Source organism: Peromyscus leucopus, unplaced genomic scaffold (assembly GCF_004664715.2).
Source record: "Peromyscus leucopus breed LL Stock unplaced genomic scaffold, UCI_PerLeu_2.1 scaffold_495, whole genome shotgun sequence".
NCBI lineage: Eukaryota > Metazoa > Chordata > Mammalia > Rodentia > Cricetidae > Peromyscus > Peromyscus leucopus.
Window position 1 is genome coordinate 24860 of NW_023505393.1, and position 9441 is coordinate 34300.

The window sequence follows — 9441 nt, forward strand, 5'->3', positions numbered from 1 at the left end:
AGGCATTCACCCAACAACATCTAAGACAAGGATTATAACATATAGCAGTTTTCAGCAGTCAGCACTCTGGGAGCTATTTTGAACATGGCACTATATTGTTTAAACTTTCTGACAAACTTATGGAGTAGAAATTAATACTCCTTCCATATTATAGACCTGGAAACCGAGGTTCAAAAAGTTAGAGAAGGGATTACAGAACTTGGAGTTCAGGCCCAGATGGTTTGACTTTAGAATGAGTTTTTGAAGGCCATGTTCATGTAGCTATGCTCCTACTTGTTAGGAGTCACTCCCTTTGAGAACCACTTCTCTGTGCTCCAGTCAGAGCTGGCTCCCGTCACTGTTGGAATGTGCTTCTGGACTGATCTCTCAGCTGTGGGCTTGGCCAGAATCCCTCACCTCCTGCATGGATTCCAGACCAGGGGAGAAGCATGCCCATTGCCTCTCACAGGATGCAGGCAGTGGACTGGAAGGAGTGATGGGCTGAGAAGGCGGAGGTATGGGTTTGAGGCCCATGTCTACTTCTGTGATGCCAAGTCTGTCTGTCCTTGGTTTTCCGAGTGCTCAACATGAACAAGCACACCCTTCAGTCCAGCAGCTTCCTTTCTGTCATTGGATCTCCATCCAAGGCATTGCAGATTTTCCAACAGTGTGGGTGAGGGAAAAGTCTAGACAAAGCCACAGGGGTAGGGGAATCACAAATGCCTCTAGGAAGTGAACTTTCAGTGTTGCATTCTGGGAGCCGCCTATTCCTGTTGTCTAAGGGGAAGCATTGTTGCTGAAGACAACTGCTGACAGGAAGTAGAGCTGTAGTTACCACAGAGGCAGACCAGAACACCAGCCTCAAAGCACCGAAGTTCTTCCCCAATTCTCCCTCTCAGTCTCAATGGTGACCTCATCCTCTCTGGATGCCAAGTTCTGCTCCTCAGACTGCTCTTCCCATTGGTAATAGCGCTTCACTTTTATGTAAGTCCCACTCCTCCACACTGCATCTTTCTGGAAAATTCCAGCCCTTATTCACCTCTCTGGCAGTCATCTGTATGACGTGGTTTACTGCTCGCTTGCCTATAATTGGTTCCTCGGTGCTGGTGTGGCCTTTTGCTTGGTCTGTATCCTCAGAAATTCTGTCTTCTTTGTCAAGGAGACCTTCCCCATATCCCCAAGGACTGGGGACATGAAAGGAAGACAGTGAAGTAAAATGACTGACTTTCTGGACCTTGCACTTTCAACCACAAATATTGATTGTATTTCCTCTAATGAAGAATATTCAGTACTAGGAATATCACAGACAGCAAGACCAACAGAGCTCAATTTCTAGGGCACCAGACTCTCATTTTCCCTTAGCCCCCAGACATTCCCATCAAAGGAAAATCAAGCTCATACCCATATGCAGATAAGATTTATTTTTCATAACACAATGCCTACATGCTCTCCTGCTTTAGATGGGATTTTTAAAGTAGACAGTGAGTATTGCTCAAAGTACATTAAAGTATCTTCCAGAGGACCAATCACTGGGTGCTGGTATTTTTTTTATGGGTTCTGGTTACTTCTTATATGATTTTTCATTATTTAAACCCAAAGGGGCATAAGTGCTCTGACATATGAATGTTTTTGCTTTTGTAAGCGATTGTATAAAATACATAAATGTTGGTGAAATGCAGAATAAAATAAAGTAAAACCAAAGCAAGAACGGAGACCAGGGTGTGATGACAAGATTTAGTCACTAGATGGCAGACCTAGGCTGTAAATGCTTCCCCAGTTTCATCATTGGTCAACTTCCAGAGAGTGCTATAATTCAGAAATGGTGCATTTTAATGCCATATTCCCAGGTATATTTCCATTTACTGCAGCAACATTTTAGCTAAGAAAAAATTCATCTGCTTTAGAAATGTTTAAGAACACAGTACGTCTTCTGCATTCTTTGCTACCATTTGAATCAATGAATTAATTGACGAATAAAAGGTAATTGTACTGAGAGTTCACAGTGGAACATGACTCTGGATCCTGTTTATATACAAGCAGAACAGAATAGGGAAAGTACATGTCCTCCTCTGGGAGGAGAGCCCCACTCATTGGGGTGCTGTGAACTTGTTTCCGAGGCTGCATCTGTGTGACATGGCTCTGTCCCAGGGCAGAGACAGACACCGGGGGAAACTTGGGCACGGCAACATCTTCTCCAGCACCTGGACAGTAAGACAGGGATGCAAAGAGGCAAGGCATGCAGCTCTGGGCACGAACTTGCTTTTCCTTTTCTGGTGGCTGATAATTCCCTCATGTTTATTTAATACTGAGACCCAATATATTGCCCTTTGGATTGAAGAACTTTAATCAGCTTCCATTTCTGGATGCCCTCAGGAAAGTGTCTAGATTAGAATAAATCTTTATTCGTTTTTTTGGCCCTTAAGACATATAAGCCAAAGGTTTGTAATAGCTCACTAGACTCCTTGTTCTAAGCTGCTGTGCCTCAGTTGCTATTTTCTTCTCTCTCTCTCTCTCTCTCTCTCTCTCTCTCTCTCTCTCTCTCTTTCTTTGAGATTTTATTTTTTTATTTTATGTGTACAGGTGTTTTGCCTGTAATGCATATGTATGCATATGTGTACTATGGGGGCCAGAAAAGGGCATTGGATTCCCTGGGACTGGAGGCAGATGGTTGTGAACTGTCATGAGAGTGCTTGAAATTGGACCTAGGTCCTCAGGAAGAACATCCAGTACCCTTAACCACCACGTTGTATCTGTGTGCATATGTGCACACATGCGCACACACATTTACAATCCTCCTTAAAATTGTTTTGTTGTTGTTTGCTATTTTCCAAGAGTACAAAGACTTAAGTACTAAACTAATGGTCTTCTGAGTCAACCTCCAGGCAACCAGATCTTCCTCTGAAGACACGGGGGCGTCGGGTGAGGACAGTGAACACATACTCTAACTTCTCATACTTCAACAACCCTCTCTGAACTCCTGTTTCAGTCAGTGAACTGAAACATACAAATGGCTTGAGATTGCAGATAACAAGAATTGTTGGTGAAATCAATGATTTTCCCAAGGAGGATGACTTTGTCCTTCTCTTCTGAGGATATTTAGTGTATCTGTTGACACAGCACAGGTTGTCACCACTGCTAGGGTATGGGTGTTACTGGCATCTACTCAGCCTATAGTCTGGACTTATTTCTCTTCTGTCCTTTTCCTCATTTTCAAGAGCATCTTAGAAACTGTTAGCGTGTGAAGATGGTACTAAGCCTCTTGTAACTAAGAATTAAACTGCCCCAAAAGTGATCCTGAGAGAGAAACCCTGATCACCTCTTCAACTTCATCCACAGAACTCTAGACAACCTAGGAGTTGTCTGCTCCACTTGACAGGACTGGCATGGCTATCCATCTCTGGTGAGGCCTCTGGCCTGGGCTGTCTGGGCCCTGCATCTGCAGCATTGCTCTGCAGACATCCCCTCTGTACTTGCACACTCATCCAGCTCCAGATGTTGGTGAATTTTCATCAGAGCATCCTTGGGTGGGGTGAGGGGTATTAATAACCTGCTCTTCGCTAACACAGCTTTTCCCTAGAACTAGTTATGACAGGGCTGGTTAGATTTCTTTAAAAGCATATCCCAAAGCATCTCTGGCGAGTCTGTTCAAAATAAAGCTCTGCTTTAGACACTCAGCCACCGCCTCCTTTCAGATGTGCCTGCTTCCTGCTTGGCTGAGACTTTCAGATCCAATGCACAGACTTGTCTATTCTCAATATGCTCTTGTTTCTTTTTCCATTCTTCAGGGCAGCTCAGCCATGGTCCTGATTCCAAATCGCATCCCTTAGGAGATGTGGATTGTAGTAACTCTGTAGTTCATTTTCACTGTTGACTTGGTGAGATTCAGGATCACCATGGAAACAAGTCTCTGTGCAAGTTTGTGATGGATTTTCTAGATTAGCTTAATTGAGGCAGAGCTTCCTCCCCTATATGTTGGGCCTTTCTATGGACTGGAGTCCCAGGCTGGATGAAAAGGAGGAAAGGAGCAGAGTTCATTTCTTTCTACCTCCTGACTAGATGTGAGCAGCTGCCTCAGGTCCTCACTGCTGTGGCTCTCACTGCCGTGGCTTCCCCACACTGATGAATCGTGCCCTTGAACTGCGACTGAACCCTTATTTATGTTGTTTTTGTCAGATGTTCGATTATAGCAAAAAGAAAATGAACTAATTCACACCATCTGCTGATACCTGCTGTGTGCAGTTTATGCAGCCCGGGGACCAGGGCAATCCCTTCTCGGCCCCACCCCACGCACTGATTGCACTGGTGTGAGCTGCTAGATGTGAGTTTGCCATCCTGACCATACCACCCACCAATCAAGGCTGAGAAGTGGGACCAAGGACAGGCCAGTCTGATTCTCACCCTTGAAAAGGAGGCACAGAAAAAGGTGCCTGGGGAGCCAGTTACAGCCCTGCAGGGAGTGCAGGGATGCAGGGTCTGGGTCCCGCTGCAGGGGAACGGCTTTGTTTCGAGGCTTCATGCTGCCACTTCCAAAACTATTTTGATGGATCTCTTTTCGCCCAGTCATTTTCAAGAGCTCTGTCCCTCCTAGGTGCAGATGTATGGATAGGATGTTTTCCTCTCTTCCTCTTACACTTTTTTAGAACTCACTTCCTGCATAGGCTGCACTCAAGGCAAGAGGTTTTGTAGCCGATTTTGTGGAATGCCTTCCACCCAACTCTGCACTTGAAGACTTCCTAGCTAAGTGCAGGGGCCATTTCCAAGTACCTCCTCCTATGTATTTTTTGGTTTCCCCAACGGAATTCTGCAGTTCTCAAAGTGAAGGGCTTCTGTTTATATTCAGATGAACGTACAGGGATCCCCCAGCGTGTGAACAACAGCATCCCAGCTGTGAATTCGCATGTCCTAAAACTAGGACTTTGCTTGTCTTCTTAGTTCCTCTTTCTATTGAGTCATGATTTTATATTGGAGATAAGTCTCTGAAATCGAAGAAGTTTTTTAATTAAAGGTGTGGCTCAGGCCTGGTAACACAAGTCCAGATGGCAGAGTACTTGCCTAGCAGGCCACAAACCTCTTGGTTGATTCATACTGTATCAGGTATGGGCACTGTTGAATCAGCACTGGGGAGGTTAAGGCAGGAGGTCAGAAGGTCATGGGCTACATGGTCAAGGCAGAGAGGCCATGCTGGCAATTGAGAAAATAAAAGTAAAACCTGGTGGCGTTAATGGTGTAGTGGGTAGCCATTCCAGTTTTGATCTGGAAGTTCCAACCCCACTGAGGCTCGGAAATGGTCATGCCTACAAGGCGGGGCCAAGAGAGGATCTGAAGACCAAAATCCGGATGTGCCGGCTTTTTGTTCCTGGACCTGGATGCTGGAGGTGGACTGAGCAGAGTTCTCCAGAGAACACCGCTAGAGTGCCATGCCTTTCCCCAGACTCTGTAAACTATCCCTTCACTTGTAAGTACCCCAAAAAAACCTATCTTTTAATTATGTGGAGTAAGCCTTAATAATTTCACCAATAGTTAAGTATTTTGATAATTTTGATCTGATTTTCCTAGGCTATAATAAGATGCCAATGTACATATAACTAAAATTCTTTTTTGGTTTTTTCATGAGGAAAAGAGTACTCCTCCTTCCTTTGTCATGAATTCATGTTTGATACTTACTACCTATATCCTGCTCATCTGCTTTACTTTATGAGTTGGCTTCCAAAGATTTACCAAGCAGAAAGTAAATCATGGAATGCTCTAGAAAACAATTACCCAAGAGAATAAGTGTAAACCAGAGGCATTCAGAGACACTGTGCTCAGAATGTACTCGTGGAAGGAACTTCGGATCCACAGACAGATACCAAAGGTCCCAGAGAGGCTTTCTCTCCTTTCCTGTAATTCTTCAGAGAGTCCCAGTGTGTGAGATGAGCATCTAAAAATGGTCAGCGTTTTTAATTTACAAAGAAGGCAGTTTTTCTGGATTTTGAAGAAGAGGACAGATCCAATGTAGAATTTGCTGATATCCTTTGTTTCTGCTGACATTACTTTCTGGTTCCTTCACTTGCATCACCCAGAACAGGAGCCTTTACCATTCATCTTCAAAGGACAAGAGCAAGCTGATAGTCCTCAGCTACAAGGAAGCTGAGGCAGGGGGATTACAAGTTTAAGACTGGGTTGGACCCTGTCTCAAAAACAAAAAAAAATTTTTTTTTAAAGGGACTGAGATTAACTCAGGTCCTAGGTATATAGTTCAAGCCTAATACAATACACACACACACACCACCACCACACCACGACACACACACCACCACCACCACCATCACCACACCAAACAACAACAACAAAAATAAACTATGAAAGAATTAAAGTCCCAACATGGTGATGGTTGAAAACAATAGCAGTTTTTGGGAACTTGCGGTCAGTAACACTTGTCTGTAGTGAACGTTAAAGATCTGTCTGATTTGAAAAGGGGGGGGGGGTTCTTCCAAGCAGATCTCTCCTAATCCTGCTCAAAGCTGTATTTGGAATAGATTTTTTCTATGAAATCTCATCATTAATATGTATATCTGAGGATTAATTCTTACATAATGTTAAGTTCTTAATTCTCGGAATCATTTCCATTTTCCTTTCTCTCTCTCTCTCTCTCTCTCTCTCTCTCTCTCTCTCTCTCTCTCTCTGTGTGTGTGCGTGTGTGTGACAAAGTACACCTCTGTTTCAACATTACCTGTCAAATTTCAGTTCTGACAAATTATGCTAACCTCCTAATCCAATTATTCTGTATAATTAAAACAGTTAGTTTTAAATTACAACTGAGCATAATCTTAAGGGGAAAATAAATCTCTCTTTTCAATTTTCTAGTGCTTTAGTTTTATCCAGCTTTGCTAACTTGCTTATGGTCTGTCTATAAAAATAAACTTAAATGTAAATTATGATTTAAATCCCTGTGGGCAAGCTGTTCGCCTTATTTGTTAGAAAGCAAATAAGACTACTTTATAGTCTGTTTACTAAAGTGAAATTTCAAAGTTGGGGTTGTAAAACATTAACTCTATTGTTGCTGTAAATGCAGAAACCAACAAGCAAAGCAACGTTCTCAGGACAACACGCACAACTTTAAAGCAACCCATTATCTGATGTTTTTCTTTTAAGCTAAAAGCTGATACGGGAGTGTTGTATGCGATTACGTATGCTCATCACCCAAGCGGGTGTTCAAACAATTCATCAGGGCAGGAGACATCGGCTTGTGAATATCTGATTTTGATCACTGGAGATCGTTTGAGCATTCCTCCTGCTCTGCCTCTCTTACCGACATCAAATTGCTACCCACACCTCGAAAAGCAATGGAAACAAAGGGGTCCTCTTCCTTTAAGAACCTGTTACATTTGCAGTCTCAAGTATATTCACCTCAGACTGTCATATGAATTTAACTGAAAACCCCAGGATAAACGAGGGACTCGTAAATCAGATGAACCCCACTGCTTCCTAAGGAAGACTTTGCAGGTATGCAGTTTCATGGTGGTAATGGTAAAACATTTAGTTTCTCTCTATTGGATGTGAAGCAGCATGTTTTTCCTTCTGTTAACATTTACAAATTAGGGAAACTTTAGAAGGGTGTTCTACAGTGACATTTGCTCCCATGAGCACAACCAGATTAGAAAGAAATGTTCCAGGTGTGGATGAAGGCAGAGGAGTATAGGCCTGCCTCAGTCTGCAGCTCTGGAGCGGCAACCCCTGGCTCAGGGCCATGACACAGATACTGCAGATGTAGAACAGATGTGACTGTGTGTACCAGCCCTCACAACTGTCCTCCAGCTTCAGAAGAAGCACTGAAGGTGACAGAATCAGAAAGGTGTTTTCCTACAGGGCTAATGCTCAAGACTATGTGTTGAGGTCTTTATTTGGGGGCTACGTGTATAAAATCTAGCATGTAATTACTAGCACTGTGCTTGCTCCTGGAGTGGTTTTACTAGCTGTGGAGTCACATGACTAGATCTTAGGAGCCCGGTTTTCCAGCTCCCTGGGGGCTCAGCCCTGCACACAGATGCTGCTCTGGTTTCCCTCTTGACTTAACATTTTCTCATTCACACTTGCCTGCACACCTCTCCCTCAGCTGTGGGCCCTTTTGTGTCATTCTCGGAACCGAATGTTCTCTTCAGCCACTCCCTCTGAACCACTGTCACATCTGGCTTGGATGACAGTGGGTGCTCACGCCCCCTGTCCACTCTCCTAAATACAATGTGTATAGAACTCTTACTCCAAGAATTGTAAAGAGCAGCTTACTGGGGAATAATTGATGCCACAAGTCCATCAATTTTAAGTATATAATTCAATGCTTTTGGTAAGTGCACAGTACTGTGTAACTATTGTTCAGCTACAATATTAGAACAATCCCCCAATGTCTTGCACCTGTTTGAAGACAAACTCCACTTACCACTTCAAGCAGCTACACAGCCATTGTATCCATGGACTTGTATGTTCCGGAGGGTTTGTAAAAGCAACACAGTGGGTGGTTTTGCATCTGGCTGTTCTTGCTTGGTGTAGTATTTTGAAGCTTATCTCCATTGTCTCAGGCATCGGAACCAAACTCCTATCGAAGGCTAATAACACACCCTCTATGGTTGTTTTCTGTAAACACACTGGAAGCCATCACTGAACTGAATTAGAATACGGCAGAGCTGCTCAGCATTGTGCTTCTCCTCCAACCCGAGAGCTACAAAGTATGCAGCAGTTTGGCTCCCTAATATCACTGAGATGAAAACTGAGGCTTTCTATGGCATATAGGCTTGTCTGACATGGCTGGTATCTTCCTCTATATGGTAGTTTGAAAGAAAATGGCCCTCAAAGAGAGTGGGCCTTGTTGAAGTAGGTGTGGCCTTATTGAAGAAGTGTGCCACTGGGGGGTAGGATTTGAGGTCTCTTTTGCTCAAGATTCCCTCAGTTTGACACTCAAACCACTTCCTGTTGCCTGTAGACATAGGACACTTAGTTACAGCTCCAGCATCATGTCTGCCTGCACACCACCATGTTCCACCATGATGATAATGGACTGAACCTCTGAACTGTAAGCAAGCCACCTATACTGAGTGGTTTTGTAATGTCAACTTGACACAAGCTAGAGTCATCAGAGGAAGGTGCCTCAGCTGAAGAAATGCCTCCTTGGGATCCAGCTGTAAGGCATGATCAATGGGGGAGGGCCCAGCCCATTGTGGGTGGTGCCATCCTGGGCTACTGGTCCTGGGTTCTATAAGAAAGCAGGCTGAGCAAGCCACGGGAAACAGGTCAGTAAGCATCTCCCCTCCATGGTTTCTGCATCAGCTCCTGCCTCAGGATCCTGCCCTGTTTGAGTTCCTGTCCTGACTTCAGTGATAAACAGCAATGCGGAAGTGTAATCTAATAAAGCCCTTTGCTCCCCACTTGCTTCTTGGTCATGGTGTTTCGTCACAGCCACAGAAACCCTGACTGGGGCAGTCTTACTCA